Source organism: Haliotis rufescens, unplaced genomic scaffold, assembly GCF_023055435.1.
Source record: "Haliotis rufescens isolate VD_foot unplaced genomic scaffold, xgHalRufe1.0.p SCAF_12, whole genome shotgun sequence".
Classification (NCBI taxonomy): Eukaryota; Metazoa; Mollusca; class Gastropoda; order Lepetellida; family Haliotidae; genus Haliotis; species Haliotis rufescens.
Genome location: NW_025963802.1, coordinates 8590065 through 8607836, shown reverse-complemented (window position 1 = coordinate 8607836; position 17772 = coordinate 8590065). Strand labels below are relative to the sequence as shown.

Sequence of the window (17772 nt, the reverse complement as noted above, 5' to 3'; positions counted from 1 at the left end):
GAGAGGGCAGGGGAATGCTGACACTACGGACATGTTCCACGTACACCATCACCCATAGGGTTGCCTGTTTCCAAGGATAAATTCCCAATTGCAGGCACAAGATTTAATAGTATTGTACATACTTCAGTTATAACTGAACAGTGAGTGACTAAGAGTAAGGGGCGGTGGGGTAGCCTAGTTGTCAAAGCATTTGCTTGCCACGCCAAAGGCCCAGGTTCGATTCCCCACATGGGTACAATGTGTGAATCACATTTCTGGTGTCCCCCGAAGTGATATTGCTGGAATATTGCTAAAAGCGACATAAAACTCACTCACTCACTGAGAGTAAGATGGGTTAAACACTGCTTGTACAGAATTCAAGTTATACAATCATGTTAGGGTTGGGACAAGTCTAAATTTACTACCCAGGTACCCATCACTAATTACCCGACCCTACCCGGATACCCGCTGTAGATATCTAGAGATAGGTACAAACTGTCTGATTTGGAAAAGTTTGACCGTAGCCCTGGCAAAATGTATTTAGATACATGTGTAAGGCGAAGTAGCACTGAAGTTTACTGCATGAAGTTTTATCTTTATTCAAACATATAAAAGTCAGAAGGAAGGGTGCATAGTCAGAAAGAAATGGGAACATAAGGGACTTGTAGTGTAACCATAGAGATTTAGATCATTTTGGTCATTAAACAATATATTACGTGACTAAACACGTGTCCGGGTAGTCATGGGGGTACCTGGGTCAAGGCCCTAAATCATGTGTCAGTTTAAACTGCCAAAAAGATGAATCAAACACATGAGCATGGGAAGGTACTGACTGGTATGGTGCTGACAGAATCACAACAGATCAAAAATGGGATTTGAACCCATGACTTGTGTCCACTGAATCATATGTGTCGTTATTTCCTTAATAACCATGCAACTTATTGCCTTCCTGACAAAGGGTTTTCAAACTATCAGCCATTGATGAATATTATTTTATTTTCGCCATAATAAATGGCATGAAATAATGTACAGGATCTCATCCATATTGAAAAATTAAAAAAGCCATAAAGATATAAGACTGTCGCATGAAAGACCCAAAGTAATGTCGTTAATGCATGTTTATATTCTGTTTGCATGTTCTTGATATATTTTTCTTCCATTTTGAAACAGTTGTGTTTCAATTTATTTTGTTTTTACAGAAAATCCCACGAACATGAACAAAACAGGGAACTAAATCATGGCTCAGAGCATAAACTCAAACATTTTGTCAATTCAATCACTTTGGAAAGGTATTTATCATGACATTGATATTGTACTTAATGTCTTAATTCTGATCAAGATCGTACAAAGTTCAATGTTTAATTCAACAGTGTTATCACAACATTAAGGAACTAATACATCTCACTGAAACAGCATCCTACTGATAGATCATTGCAAGTGCACATGAACTGCACCTGTACAGTTAAAAGTTCATCACAAACATCACATAAAATCACAGTTTCAGCACCATCTAAATCTTACCTTGACAGCATCAATACTCTCCAAACTGGATACAGAACTCCAAATGTTGGTTTTATTGCCAGTCAAACCTGAAAACACGAATAATCCGAATAAAAGACACCTCACAAATAGATCAATCATTTAAACCAAGACATGAAGAACTATCCATTCTTGATCCACACACTCACGAAGGTAGAGAAAACGTATTTCCAACAGTGTCAAATAAAAACTTTAATCAGAGGCTGAATGATGAGAGAAGGTGATAATATCCTAATTGCTGGCTCAGACAAGATCATAGACTACCTCCTCCAACTCGAGCCGACAACCGGAGACGTTTGATGTTAAGGATAGGAGAAAATACGCCCCACAACTATCTCAGCTTAGCCCACAAACCTCACATCCTCAGGTTAGATGATCGACTTGGGCAATTTGGGCTCTAATTATAATACCAATATGATATGTTGTCTGGAAGATATAACATCTGATAAGGCCTGAGGAATTGTATCTCTAGAGTGGCTGGTATACTACATTCTGGCCTCCTACTCCTTGGAGCGATATACAGTTATTTCAAGCAGAAAAGCCATTATGATGCATAAAGACTAGTTTTGTAAAAAAACTCAGTTAACAGTACATAAATGCAGCCTAAATTGGGTTCAATATAAACTTCAAGACTAGATTCCATTTTCATGTGAGCATGTTGAGCAGGTTCATGCAATTACTTATTTCTACATGAACAAGGCTAAACCTTTTAATATTGATTTTCTGGTGCTATTATGCATCGTATCAGCATGGGTTAGTTTGCATCATTCCATGAGATGAATTTCTAACACGAATAAAACAAGGAAAATCTAATTTATCAACCAGTAACTCCAAAGTGGCTCCTTGACCGACTCCCAGTGTAAGGAAGTGTGAGTAGGTAAACTCGGCCAATGTTACAGCTATACAATGCCTACCTGTAAACTAATCAGGGCTGGACAAGCAATTTGGTTGAATACATGAAGGGAAATTGTGGAAGACTGCTGAGTTGATCAACATCTCAAATTTGAGTCAGCAGACAAATCAAGTGGCATTTGATTTAAACTTGTTGTGACTGCCGCATGGCTGAGTCTCGTATATCTTTATGAGTGAGTGAGTATGGTTTTACGCCGCTTTTAACAATATTCCAGCAATATCACGGTGGGGGACACCAGAAATGGGCTTCATACATTGTAACCATGTCGGGAATCGAACCCGGGTCTTCAGCGTGATGAGCGAACGATTTAACCACTAGGCTACCTGACCACCCCTATTAAGCAAAGTGGGAGGGTAGCCAAGTGGTTAAAGCGTTTGCTCACCATGCCGAAGTCCTGGGTTCGGTCCCCTCATGGGTACAATGTGTGAAATAAGAAATCTCTAAAAGCAGAGTTTATTGTATCATTTATCATCAAACGTATGTGTGTATGATTCACTGTCAATTTGTGATGATATAAGTGAACATAGCTTGCTGGGAGTCCCCGGTTGGATATAGCGGGAAAATTACTAAAAGCTGCATAAAACCTGATTCACTCATTCACTTTATGAAGCAGTTCCCCATTAAACTAACAACTAATGGGAACTCTCATATTTTCTGTACACACAATTCATCTTCATGCCACATAAAACGTCTTTTTTTCTCAAACATGTATCACTTTCTACCTGGAGATCTCCTCATATCACATATTGTGAGAGAGCAATCGAGTCCGATAGTACATCACTGCACGGACTTGTATAGGTCCGTGATCACTGTCAGCAATATTATGACTGTGAACACCTGGAATGGGCTTCCCACATTGTACCCTTGTCAGAAACTGAACCTAGGCAAATAGTTTCATCACTAGGCTACCCAAACACCAGAATTGTGATGACGCAATATATTTTGCAGAATCCTTATATCCCCAATAAGGACTTTATGGAACAACCAGCCCCAACACTGGATGAAGCCATTAGCCGGACTTCCTGTCAAAAGAATTTTTTGTTGAAAGGGGACTCACCAATCTTATGTCAAACGAATGTAAAAAAAAGAGAGTATCTTTTGAAAAAATTAACTTCCACAGTCAGAACCTTTAATGACATGTCAGGCAAACCTTTTGATTATCAAGATGAAAGACAATCTCCTTTAGTCCATAACCTTCGCCAGTCAATATCCTGACGTATCCCACAATGCTGTTTACCAGGTCCTGTCACAGTGACAAATTGCCAGAAAGTGTAGAGCTTCATCAAAATGCATGGTGATCAATTTTGACAATATTTGCATATTTCCGTTTTAATGCGGATCAGGCGGCTTCCTCATCCCCTTAGTGAGATGAAAATACACAAGCTCAAACATATCTCGGCCCTGTATCATGGACAAATTACACACATCAAACTTCCTTATGACCTACATAGCTTGCAGCAACATCTGATTAAGAAAGGATCAGTAATATTTTAAACATTGCTTTAAAGTAATCCTTTGTTATTAGCCAATAAGGATGAAACATGCATGGCGCATCACACGCTGCAACACCCTCAAGTGTCACTACAGATCATTACTGTGGCCATGCACAAGACGACGATGTTCTTCCCAATTAAAGATGCAAACAACCACCCAAACGTCCCCAGGCTCAGGAAACATGTCTTTAAAGGAGAAGGAAAGGGTTTATTGAACGTGGCTGAGAAACAGTCTACCTTTCGTCTGGAGTTGTGTCATGATAGTGTTTCTGAGACAGGGATCATTACCAGAAACGCACAAGGCTAATGGTTTTGAACACAGATGCTCACAGGCCACATGCTCCTCATGATCTGCAGTGTAGTGGCTTTGAGTTTGCTGTGCATTGATTCTACGCAACTGTTCATGCTCAATGTTTGGAGAAACAAGTGCTCTTGGAATACACAAGAAAACATCATTCTTTGATGAAGTTTCATTATTATTTATTTGTATTTTTCAAATTTATTGCCAATTACCATTTTGCAGAACTTTTTTATTTCACTCCATCAATCGCTCCATGTTTATTGAAATAAGTTTTCACAAATTCCTCGCTTCAATCCAATACACCAGAATAATCCATACAATAACATTTTAGTTGTTGATTGTCTTTTGATTGAACAAAATATAACCTATATTTGAAAAGTTGAAAAAAAACCCTGAGATGTAAAGACAATATTGACAAAACCAATTCAGTTAGAATATTTGTTTTCTAATCTAGTTCCAGTAAATATCCTCTGTACTTCTGTATAACTGTTATCCAAAGCCTGGCCCCCCGGCTGTGGAGGAAAGATGAAGACCATGCATCTCTTTACTGTAATTTACTGAGTGTCGTCACACACAGAGTGTCCGCTAGTTTAATGTCTGGTCCTTGCTCATTGACTTACATGCCACCATGACAGAGCCGTGTTGTTGCTCATTACAAAATAAAATGACATTAATTCATTAGTTACATTGTTAACAGCAAGTTTTTCTAGCTACCTGACTTTTGACATTTCAGATTTTTCATTTCTATTCGTATATTTAATCAATAGTATGGGGATACCTCAGATCCCAATGGATCTTAGCACTAAGGTGATTGTACCTTCCATACTTTAACCTAGGCTTGTGACAGTCATAGATCTGAGATGGGTTATGGGAATGTGATGACAATGTCCCTATGTCTGTCCTGTAAGAGGTGAGGTGAGGTGAAATGGTGTTTAACGTCGCGTCCAAGATTATTGCACTTATATAGCGACGTGCATGCACGTGTGTGTGTGTGTGGCTGCTTGCACTAGTCCAGACTGATGCCGATTTATAGTGCTAGCTCACTGAGATACCATGCCGCAGTTTAACATGAATACCCCACTCAGACACAGTATACTGACTACAAGCCGACCAGTCCTTGTTTTATCCCCTTAATGCCGAGCGCCAGACAGGGTAACAAGTACCATCTTTTAACGTCTTTTGGTATGACGCGGTCGGGGATCGAACCCCGGACCTTCCGCTCTCCGGGTGGACGCTCTACCACTAGACCACGGAGGCCAATGTGATTACTATGTAAGTTGGTGTCATCGTTATTATGATTGTGTGGATGGTTTGCTCTTGCCACTGGTATGCCTGGCCTAGACACCATTAAATAAAGTTGCTGACTGCTGCAAAAACAAGATTCACATGCAAACTGTTTAACTACAGGCGACTGTAAAGGCCATCATCATATTGCTGGAAATTTCAGAGAAAACACCATTTACTCACTCACCCACACTTTCAGAAATATGTTAAACATTTTCATAGTGGTATTATGTAAACTGGAACAATTTCAATGAAGTAATTTCATAAACACGAGTGTATTCCCTACCACTCGGAACACACCCTCCAGGGAACCGTCCATCGATTAAACTCATCCCCAACTTAGTAGGAAGGCTGATTCTACTCATAGGGGCTCTTCAGTTTCTAAAATCTAAAATATTTTTTTGTTTTTTAAAGTTTACCAAAGCTTCATTCCTTCCCAAAGAACAGAAAGTAACATGATCTACTCTACAGAAAACCCTGGGGGCAGCGAGCTGTCAAGTTCGAACACTACCAGAAACTAGATATATTGACAGGAAGGTATATAATCCCCACATGTAAATGTTAACTATCCATCACTTTTTAAAGATACACATAGAACTCACAGCACATAAAGTAAAAAGAAATTAAGATCAATAAATGCAAGCATAAACCAATCTTGGCAATGCAATCTTGCGTCATTGAACAAAAACTGTTGTGTTATTATGCTGAGGTGTCTGCTAAATTCAATCTGTAGGCAGATGTGGTTTTAACCACAGAATTCTTCCACAGTTCAGACCTGAGAACACACTAATTTGTTACAATACATGAGAGAAAAACAAGTTTCAATCCCGATTAGATTTACTGCTCCCACCAGCATTAAATATCATTAACCTCGCCTAAGTGACATTAAATTTGATCTGAGTCAGTAAAATCAAATCAGTGACTACAACACGAAAAATAAAATCACTTGTAATAGTCAGACTGGAATAGAATGTACAGCCTGCCTTTGGTGCTAATTGAGGGAAGTTTCTTTGAGAACTGGGACAATAAGGTCCACACAGTTAACTCCCTTGCATTGCTACCCACCAATGCTAAAGTTATCCTGAATTATTTTGTTTGAACATTTCCTATCAGATGTCATCACCACAATCAACAACATCATCATAATAATAATCAACAGCATCACCATAATAATAATCAACAGCATCACCATAATAATAATAAACATCATAATAATAATAATCAACATCATCATAATAATAATCAACATCATCACCATAATCAACATCATGATAATAATAATCAACATCATCACCATAATCAACATCATCACCATAATCAACATCATCACCATAATCAACATCATCACCATAATCATATAATCAACATCATCATCATCATCATCATCATCATCAACTTCATTCATCCAGCTTGATCTGCCGTTATGTTTTAAGTTAGATATAAAAAATGGAGTTCAAAATACAGTAAACTATGGTCATAACGAAGTCAAAGGGACCACTCATTTTAGTTCGTAATAACCATAGTTCGGTAAGCATATATACAATCAACGTCCAGGACTAAAAAATAAGGTTGTTTTAAGCGTGTTCATTCTTAACGTAGTTTACTGTATATTCAAACCCAGAATTTGTTCCAAAATAAACATTAAGCAAATGGTTTAGGAAGAAACACAAAAGTAAGATAAAATATCTGATTAATATTTGCCTTTTATTTGAGGAAACTGATCACACACTGAGTTGACATGCAAACTTCAAATAAGTAAATTTCCGTAATTACTTTACCAGATGTCCCTTCCTGACCACAGTGCCAACAATGACGTTACAACCTGCACCCATGTACGTGGGGATTGAACCCAACCACCTACCCACTAGACTACCCCTTACCATCGTTTTCCCTATGACTTCAGTAGGAGAATGGCTCAGAGTATCTGGCTCAGAATATCTGTCAAAACTTAATCATAGTTCTCTACAAGTTCCTCAAGTTGACAAGGAGAACAAATGTTTAAAAAGATCGGCTTTGTCCAAATTCAACTGAAAATATCATCACATTAAAGATATGAACAGTTCTGTTAAATTCTAAAGTTGTGAATGGAGAGCAAACATTAAAACAAACTCAAATCCCCCCCTGGTACCCATCATATCTGCAATAAAAACAAAATATAATTTGAATTTTGTTAAACCAAACACAATCCTGTCAGCATTTTTCAAGAAAATATTTGAACAGTGCTACCATAAACATTCCTGGAAAATAAATTTTTTTTGTGATAACGTCTTTCTTTATCAGATTGTTGAAGTCTATCAATGAGAGAAAATAAGAAATAATAAAGAATGACACAAAATCTCTGAAGCAGGAACACAAATTTGACACAATCTCAACACCAAGTGTTCACAATTCCACAAACTCATCATCCCAATAACCCACAATATTTTAAAAGAAAACATTCCCAATGAAAAACCAACACGAACATGAGTCTCATGAATTAGATATAACTTTTATCGGCCCTCATTGCTTTTCCAAATAATGTTTTACAAACTCATTTTTTCCCCCCTATGACAAAGTAGGAATTGGATTAGTTGAAGCTATTAACCTTATAAAACCCCACAAATAATAACATGCCACTTGTTAATCGTCAAGAATCATTCCGTTGATCCTATTTCCACAAGTGGAGAAAACCAAGCACTGATTACAAACCTATTCTTGTAAAACCTTTCTTCGGAAATTGACAAAATGCCATCAAACAGTAAGCTGGAAGGCTTAAAGTGGTGAAACTTGTTTATAGATTTAATGTGTTTTGAACCCTATCTGCCTGACAAACAGCACCATTCACATTGCGAGGTAATATATCAGCTCGGCCCTCTATGAACACCCAAACCACCAATCAAAATAACCGTTTGACATTAAATCAGAATTTACTAAATGGATTCATTGCCTCTTGCCCTGCCAAGTTTCTATCGAAGCATTAAATCAGTCATGAAATGGCGGTTCGGAGAAGTAATGCTTGGAAAAAACGTGAAGACCCTTTAACAGTAACTTGTTATACAGAGGCCAATATGTGCCATTTTATGTGGTATTGACAGGAAAATGAACACCTTTCCGGGTTAATCCTACAGTTTTATTGCATTAATTTTAACTTCATTTACAGAATACAAATGGGCAATTTCTCGATCTGGGCACACAAGGAAGAGGAGAAGGCGTAGTCAGGTCCAACATGGGAAGTCAACATTTTCAGAGACTATTCATTGACACTGCTCTCAGAAGCTTATTTGCACATTATTAATTATTTTTGCAAGGGATTATTTTATAGGAGGCCCTGTCCATCACAGAAACTAAAGAGGAAAGGGAAGATGTGCATACACATTTTGTCAGCCTTACCTCTTAACCTTACCAGCTGACAGTCAGTTTGTACCCAAACAGTACGAGTCGACTACCCTGAACACCATTTTCACTTGATTCTTGCCTCAACATAGTGTCTGTTATCAGCTAAACAGTCAGTTTGTACCTAAACAGTAGGAGTCGACTACCCTGAACACCATTTTCACTTGATTCTTGCCTCAACATAGTGTCTGTTATCAGCTAAACAGTCAGTTTGTACCCAAACAGTACGAGTCGACTACCCTGAACACCATTTTCACTTGATTCTTGCCTCAACATAGTGTCTGTTATCAGCTAAACAGTCAGTTTGTACCTAAACAGTAGGAGTCGACTACCCTGAACACCATTTTCACTTGATTCTTGCCTCAACATAGTGTCTGTTATCAGCTAAACAGTCAGTTTGTACCCAAACAGTACGAGTCGACTACCCTGAACACCATTTTCACTTGATTCTTGGCTCAACATAGTGTCTGTTATCAGCTAAACAGTCAGTTTTTACCCAAACAGTAGGAGTCGACTACCCTTAACACCATTTTCACTTGATTCTTGCCTCAACATAGTGTCTGTTATCAGCTAAACAGTCAGTTTGTACCCAAACAGTAGGAGTCGACTACCCTTAACACCATTTTCACTTGATTCTTGGCTCAACATAGTGTCTGTTATCAGCTAAACAGTCAGTTTGTACCCAAACAGTACGAGTCGACTACCCTGAACACCATTTTCACTTGATTCTTGCCTCAACATAGTGTCTGTTATCAGCTAAACAGTCAGTTTGTACCCAAACAGTAGGAGTTGACTACCCTGAACACCATTTTCACTTGATTCTTGCCTCAACATAGTGTCTATTATCAGCTAAACAGTCAGTTTGTACCCAAACTGTAGGAGTCGACTACCCTGAACACCATTTTCACTTGATTCTTGCCTCAACATAGTGTCTGTTATCAGCTAAACAGTCAGTTTGTACCTAAACAGTAGGAGTCGACTACCCTGAACACCATTTTCACTTGATTCTTGCCTCAACATAGTGTCTATTATCAGCTAAACAGTCAGTTTGTACCCAAACAGTAGGAGTCGACTACCCTGAATACCATTTTCACTTGATTCTTGCCTCAACATAGTGTCTGTTATCAGCTAAACAGTCAGTTTTTACCCAAACAGTAGGAGTCGACTACCCTTAACACCATTTTCACTTGATTCTTGCCTCAACATAGTGTCTGTTATCAGCTAAACAGTCAGTTTTTACCCAAACAGTAGGAGTCGACTACCCTGAACACCATTTTCACTTGATTCTTGCCTCAACATAGTGTCTGTTATCAGCTAAACAGTCAGTTTGTACCCAAACAGTACGAGTCGACTACCCTGAACACCATTTTCACTTGATTCTTGCCTCAACATAGTGTCTGTTATCAGCTAAACAGTCAGTTTGTACCCAAACATTAGGAGTTGACTACCCTGAACACCATTTTCACTTGATTCTTGCCTCAACATAGTGTCTATTATCAGCTAAACAGTCAGTTTGTACCCAAACTGTAGGAGTCGACTACCCTGAACACCATTTTCACTTGATTCTTGCCTCAACATAGTGTCTGTTATCAGCTAAACAGTCAGTTTGTACCTAAACAGTAGGAGTCGACTACCCTGAACACCATTTTCACTTGATTCTTGCCTCAACATAGTGTCTGTTATCAGCTAAACAGTCAGTTTGTACCCAAACAGTAGGAGTCGACTACCCTGAATACCATTTTCACTTGATTCTTGCCTCAACATAGTGTCTGTTATCAGCTAAACAGTCAGTTTTTACCCAAACAGTAGGAGTCGACTACCCTTAACACCATTTTCACTTGATTCTTGCCTCAACATAGTGTCTGTTATCAGCTAAACAGTCAGTTTTTACCCAAACAGTAGGAGTTGACTACCCTGAACACCATTTTCACTTGATTCTTGCCTCAACATAGTGTCTATTATCAGCTAAACAGTCAGTTTGTACCCAAACTGTAGGAGTCGACTACCCTGAACACCATTTTCACTTGATTCTTGCCTCAACATAGTGTCTGTTATCAGCTAAACAGTCAGTTTGTATCCAAACAGTAGGAGTCGACTACCCTGAATACCATTTTCACTTGATTCTTGCCTCAACATAGTGTCTGTTATCAGCTAAACAGTCAGTTTGTACCCAAACAGTCCGAGTCAACAACCCTGAACACCATTTTCATTTGATTCTTGCCTCAACATAGTGTCTATTATCAGCTAAACAGTCAGTTTGTACCCAAACAGTAGGAGTCGACAACCCAGAACACCATTTTTACTAGTTTTTGCCTCAACATTATGTATGTTATCAGCTATAAGACTATAAGCTATAACTTATAAGACTGCAATAGTTCTTGCTAGATTTTGTCTCAAGACTAGATCCTGCTCACGCAGACAAAATTAGATGACAAACAACACAGCATTGAAAAATATATAGTGAAGCCATGATAGCCTGCTAACTCTGCATTCTGAACAATTACATTTTGTTATGAATTTGTCACAGAGACTTTAAACAACATTACCATGTACCCATGATTTGTTAATCCGGAAATGTGTTCTCCCAGATTGGGAACAGTGCCATCAGGATTAATGGGGTGTCACTGCAATGAACCTTTAGTCTTGATGACTGATATGACATCTATGGGCCAGTGTGACCAATTTGTAGTAATTTGTCCCATACTGTAATCATTGCAATAGTGAGTGAGTATGGTTTTACGCCGCTTTAAGCAATATTCCAGCAATATCATGGCAGGGGACAACAGAAATGGGCTTCACACATTGTACCCATGTTGGGATTCGAACCCGAGTCTTTGGCATGACAAGTGAACGCTTTAACCACTAGGCTTTAACCATCTCAGCGATCTAAAAATACACAACGAGTGGGAGTTGTTTTTGTACAATAAAACACTGCAGGGAGTATGAACCATGAGGGGCGCTTTTAAATAATGATGACTCCCTCAAAAGAATCCGACCTCAGCAATGTCGTAAAACTCCATTTATGCCTGTCATAAATAACGTCATCCAACATACGACGTCTTCAAGTTGCAAACACATGTTTGAATCTCCAGAAATGATGTCATGATAGAACAATGTTCCATCGTGAAAAAAACACACTTCGTTCTTCATTGTTCTTTGTGATTTATTGTGTAGCTATCTTATACAGCTAAATACAATCTTCTGACGCTGTTACTTTATATAAATTGGACGTAACAATGAATATACAAATAAAAGTGACATGACACTTCAGGGCCAATGATAAGAAATCTCTGCCAAAAGCAGTCCATTCTACGATTCCAGCATACACATGTGTTTATGAATCACTGTCAAATAGTGATGATACCAGGTGTTTGCAAAAAGGTCAGCGTCTGAGGCACCCATCACAAACACATGCAAAGGCAATTGTTGACCTGAACGAAGAGAGGACTGAGTATGGTTTTACGCCGCTTTTAGCAATATTCCAGCAATATCACGGCGGGGGACACCAGAAATGGGCTTCACACATTGTACCCATGTCGGGAATCGAACCCGGGTCTTCGGCGTGACGAGCGAACGCTTTAACCACTAGGCTACCCGACCGCCCACGAAGAGAGGAACATGTTGTACAAATCAATACCAAGAATTGCAATGGACATCATTTTGGTCACTTATGCTTCAAATGTTGAAATGTCTGCCACATGTTTACCAATAAACGTTTTGAAAGCTTTTCGAAGACATCTATAGCACACACATCAGGACTGTTCTACAAGCAAGCCAGACACAATCAACCAACAGGCCTGGTCTTCCACTCTGGAGGGTCTCCTATCTAAACAGGCCATACATTTCTTGTAAACACCACATACTGTCTGGTTTCCTAAGGCTTTTGAATTATGTTAGCCATCTAGCACTTTTTCCAAGTGCTGCTAAATGCTGCTTGGTTAGCAAGATCCATTCAGTGAAGGTGTTGTAGTGGTAGTTCCACACAGTGAAGGTGTTGTAGTGATAGTTCCACACAGTGGTGGTGTTGTAGTGGTAGTTCCACACAGTGAAGGTGTTGTTGTGGTAGTTCCACACAGTGAAGGTGTTGTAGTGACAGTTCCACACAGTGAAGGTGTTGTAGTGGTAGTTCCACACAGTGGTGGTGTTGTAGTGGTAGTTCCACACAGTGGTGGTGTTGTAGTGGTAGTTCCACACAGTGAAGGTGTTGTAGTGATAGTTCCACACAGTGGTGGCGTTGTAGTGGTAGTTCCACACAGTGGTGGTGTTGTAGTGGTAGTTCAACACAGTGAAGGCGTTGTAGTGATAGTTCCACACAGTGGTGGTGTTGTAGTGGTAGTTCCACACAGTGGTGGTGTTGTAGTGGTAGTTCCACACAGTGAAGGCGTTGTAGTGATAGTTCCACACAGTGGTGGTGTTGTAGTGGTAGTTCCACACAGTGGTGGTGTTGTAGTGGTAGTTCCACACAGTGAAGGCGTTGTAGTGGTAGTTCCACACAGTGGTGGTGTTGTAGTGGTAGTTCCACACAGTGGTGGTGTGTGAGATAGAGCAATACCATTGTGACAAATGTGGGTCACATGTTACTTCCTGCCTTTGGGTATCAATATATGGCTTCTTTTAAATCCACTTAAGGGTCAATATAAGCTACAGATCACCTGTGGTTATCATGATTGCTTTTCCCTGAGGGCTAGGACTAGAGTATTTTGATGGAAGGCCCCTTGAATGTCTGATTATTAACAACAGGATTCTTCCATGAGCATACTGATTAACATATCAATCAAACACAGCTTTGTTACACTGTTTCACCAGAATGATAATGTGGTCATCTGATCATAAAGTAACAGTAATAGAAAATCTTGATTGTGATATGTCATACACACATCCTATCTATATTCAAACCGATTATTTAAACCCATTATTCATTAAGACATCGATAAATAATTCATTAAGACATCAGTAAAAGTTTCATAAAGACATCAGTGAAAGTTTCATTAAGACATCAGTTAAAATTCATTAGGACATCAGTAAAAGTTTCATTAAGACATCATCAAAAAGTTTCATTAAGACATCAGTTAATGTTTCATTAGGACATCAGTGAAAGTTTCATTAAGACAACAGTAAAAGTTTCATTAAGACTTCAGTAAAAGTTTCATTAAGTTTCATTAAGACATCAGTAAATGTTTCATTAAGACTTCAGTGAAAGTTTAATTAAGACATCAATGAAGGTTTCATAAAGACATCAGTGAAAGTTTCATTAAGACATCAGTTAAAATTCATTAGGACATCAGTAAAAGTTTCATTAAGACATCATCAAAAAGTTTCATTAAGACATCAGTTAATGTTTCATTAGGACATCAGTGAAAGTTTCATTAAGACATCAATAAATGTTTCATTAAGATTTCAGTGAAAGTTTCATTAAGACTTCAGTGAAAGTTTCATAAAGACATCAGTGAAAGTTTCATTAAGACATCAGTTAAAATTCATTAGGACATCAGTAAAAGTTTCATTAAGACATCATCAAAAAGTTTCATTAAGACATCAGTAAATGTTTCATTAGGACATCAGTGAAAGTTTCATTAAGACATCAGTAAATGTTTCATTAAGATTTCAGTGAAGGTTTCATTAAGACTTCAGTGAAAATTTCATTAAGACATCAGTAAAAGTTTCATTAAGACTTCAGTAAAAGTTTCATTAAGTTTCATTAAGACATCAGTAAATGTTTCATTAGGACATCAGTGAAAGTTTCATTAAGACATCAGTAAATGTTTCATTAAGATTTCAGTGAAGGTTTCATTAAGACTTCAGTGAAAGTTTCATTAAGACATCAGTAAAAGTTTCATTAAGACTTCAGTAAAAGTTTCATTAAGTTTCATTAAGACATCAGTAAATGTTTCATTTAGACTTCAGTGAAAGTTTCTTTAAGACATCAGTGAAAGTTTCATTAAGACATCAGTAAAAGTTTCATTAAGACAACAGTGAAAGTTTCATTAAGACATCAGTGGAAGTTCAACTCCAACTGGCAATGTTAGAAGGTTACCATGATTCTCTTGACCTTCAGGACATTGATTGAGGGGCACTGTCGTAGCAAGAGGATCTCTCCACATCCTGTGGAACAGCCTCCATATCTCAAAGTATGATGTAATCATGTTTTGTTGCTTATTTCAAAGGAGACTAAAATCAATAACAGTCTCATGAGACTCGTAGGTGGCATGAGTAGAAAGCGCTAACCAATTAAAACTGTGTTCAATTTTACTCCACTTACTTATTTTTTGCTGTATATATATTTCAGAGGGAGGAAGTTGGGTTTAACAACATGTTGAACAGTATTCAATTATATCCCAGCATCTCAGCTGTATGTTATAGGAAAGCCTGAAGTGATGCTGGTCTCGGATTTTACTGAAGTGAATCCATGTGTGGTTCTGACACACCAAGGTTCATAATCAGTGCAATCAAGAATTCAAAACAGAGGTGAGGTGAAATTTTGTTTAATGTCGCGTCCAAGATTATTGCACTTATATAGCGACGTGCATGTACGTGTGTGTGTGTGTGTGTGTGTGTGTGTGTGTGTGTGTGTGTGTGGCTTGTACTAGTCCGGACTGATGCCGATTTATAGTGCTAGCTCACTGAGATACCATGCCGCAGTTTAACATGAATACCCCACTCAGACACAGTATACTGACTCCGAGCCGACCAGTCCTTGTTTTAGCCCTTTAATGCCGAGCGCCAGACAGGGTAACAACAAGTACCATCTTTTAACGTCTTTTGGTATGACGCGGCCGGGGATCGAACCCCGGACCTTCCGCACTCCGGGCGGACGCTCTACCACTGAACCACGGAGGCAGCCTGATTCAAAACAGAGTGACTCATAACTCATTGTGTACAACAAACAAATGGGGTCTGCTCGGTTATTCTGGTTACCTTTCAACTTTGTCCAGTGTTTTTGTGACATTTTACATACAGAACGAAGTTTCTCCCATTTATATCCTTTAGGGTTAATGTTAATATCGCTATGCCTCTTAGAATGAGTTTGAATGCATTAAAAAAATTACATTTACAGTGACCAAGTGTTTAATCACATTCCGTTCGCTTCACATGTACAAAAGAAAGCACTTCTTGCTGAAGTCCTGCTCATGATGTCATACAAGAAAATACTGTATGATGTTGATACAGCAATGGCCGTATATCATCTGTACCAATACTGAAGAATGGTTAACATGGACAGACAAATAAACTTCTTTGAAGCTAGAGGAGAGACATTTCCAGGACAGTTTCTCCATGGCATGGTACAAACTGAACCATGCAATCAGTGAGTGAGTGAGTGAGTGAGTGAGTGAGTGAGCGAGCGAGGAAATATAAAGGAGATAAAGTTTGCAGATCAAAGATGAATACCATTTTGATGAAAACCCCCAAGTAGAGATATGGTGTTGTCAAGGATCATTATCAGGACAAATCTGCTATTGGAATCCATGACAGATCGGGCTAATGGATGCATCTCTGCGCATTAATTATGTTACCTTATATTGCAAAGCTACCTGTACCACAAAACCTGCTAAACCTGGTTATAAGGAAAATAATATCTCGCAACAGTATATGAACTATAAACACAAGGAAATTCAAACGAAACAAATGTAAAATGTACAATTAAAAAGTTAGTTGTGAAAGGCAATTATATGTCATTTCATCCCACTGACCCAGTTGACATGTCAGTAAGAAACTTATCAACCCAAATATTAAACTGTGCTGGGTGAAGGCTGACGCATAAAGATCCCCCTCCACACACACACAGACACATACACACACACATAAGTCTGCAGTCACCCGCTGGCTTGTCAGGCCTTCATCTATATCTGGGATAGTAAATACTCCACTGACCGACTGATGCTTGTTTACGACCATTCACTGACAGCAGCAAACAGCGACTGACTGATCACTGGACACCAGGGCACCTATATAGCAGGTAATTCCACCAAGTAATGCAGGAGAAGTGTGCCAATCATACTATCAAAACATTCACTTTCGACTATTGAAATAAATCAGTCACTATCGACCAATGTAAGACCATATTGCAATGTCCTATATACACCAATCATGAGATCATATAACATATATTTTCAACCAATGATAAGATCATATTGCAATGTCGAAGATGACACTATGTTGCAAGGTCATATTTCTGAAAATCATGACATCATATTTCACTGACTTTCTACTAATCATGAAATCAAATTGCAATGTGTTATTTCAAGCATTGGACAATACTACACTGACTTTCTGCCAAGCTTTGGGCAATACTACACTGACTTTCTGCAGATCATTGGGCAACTTGGGCAATACTGCACTGACTTTCTGCCAATCAATGGGCAATACTACACTGACTTTCTGCAGATCATTGGGCAATACTACACTGACTTTCTGCAGATCATTGGGCAATACTACACTGACTTTCTGCAGATCATTGGGCAACTTGGGCAATACTGCACTGACTTTCTGCCAATCAATGGGCAATACTACACTGACTTTCTGCAGATCATTGGGCAATACTACACTGACTTTCTGCAGATCATTGGGCAATACTACACTGACTTTCTGCAGATCATTGGGCAACTTGGGCAATACTGCACTGACTTTCTGCCAATCATTAGGCAATACTACACTGACTTTCTGCAGATCATTGGGAAATACTACCCCGACTTTCCTCCAAGCATTGGGCATACTACACTGACCTTCTACAGATAATTGGGCAATACTACACTGACTTTTTGCAAATCATTAGGCAATACTACACTGACTTTCTGCAGATCATTGGGCAACTTGGGCAATACTACACTGGCTTTCTGCAGATCATTAGGCAATACTACACTGACTTTCCTCCAAGCATTGGGCATACTACACTG

At 38.7% G+C, this 17772-nt stretch overlaps 1 long non-coding RNA gene across 1 annotated transcript in view; it reads right to left on the bottom strand.

Moving 5' to 3' along the window:
- Window positions 1-17772, bottom strand: part of LOC125378348 — a 167563-nt gene that overhangs the window by 102589 nt on the left and 47202 nt on the right. Inside the window, exon 2 of the long non-coding RNA XR_007220213.1 lies at window positions 1501-1568. This is a non-coding gene — a long non-coding RNA (uncharacterized LOC125378348). The remainder of the gene's footprint in view (window positions 1-1500; window positions 1569-17772) is intronic.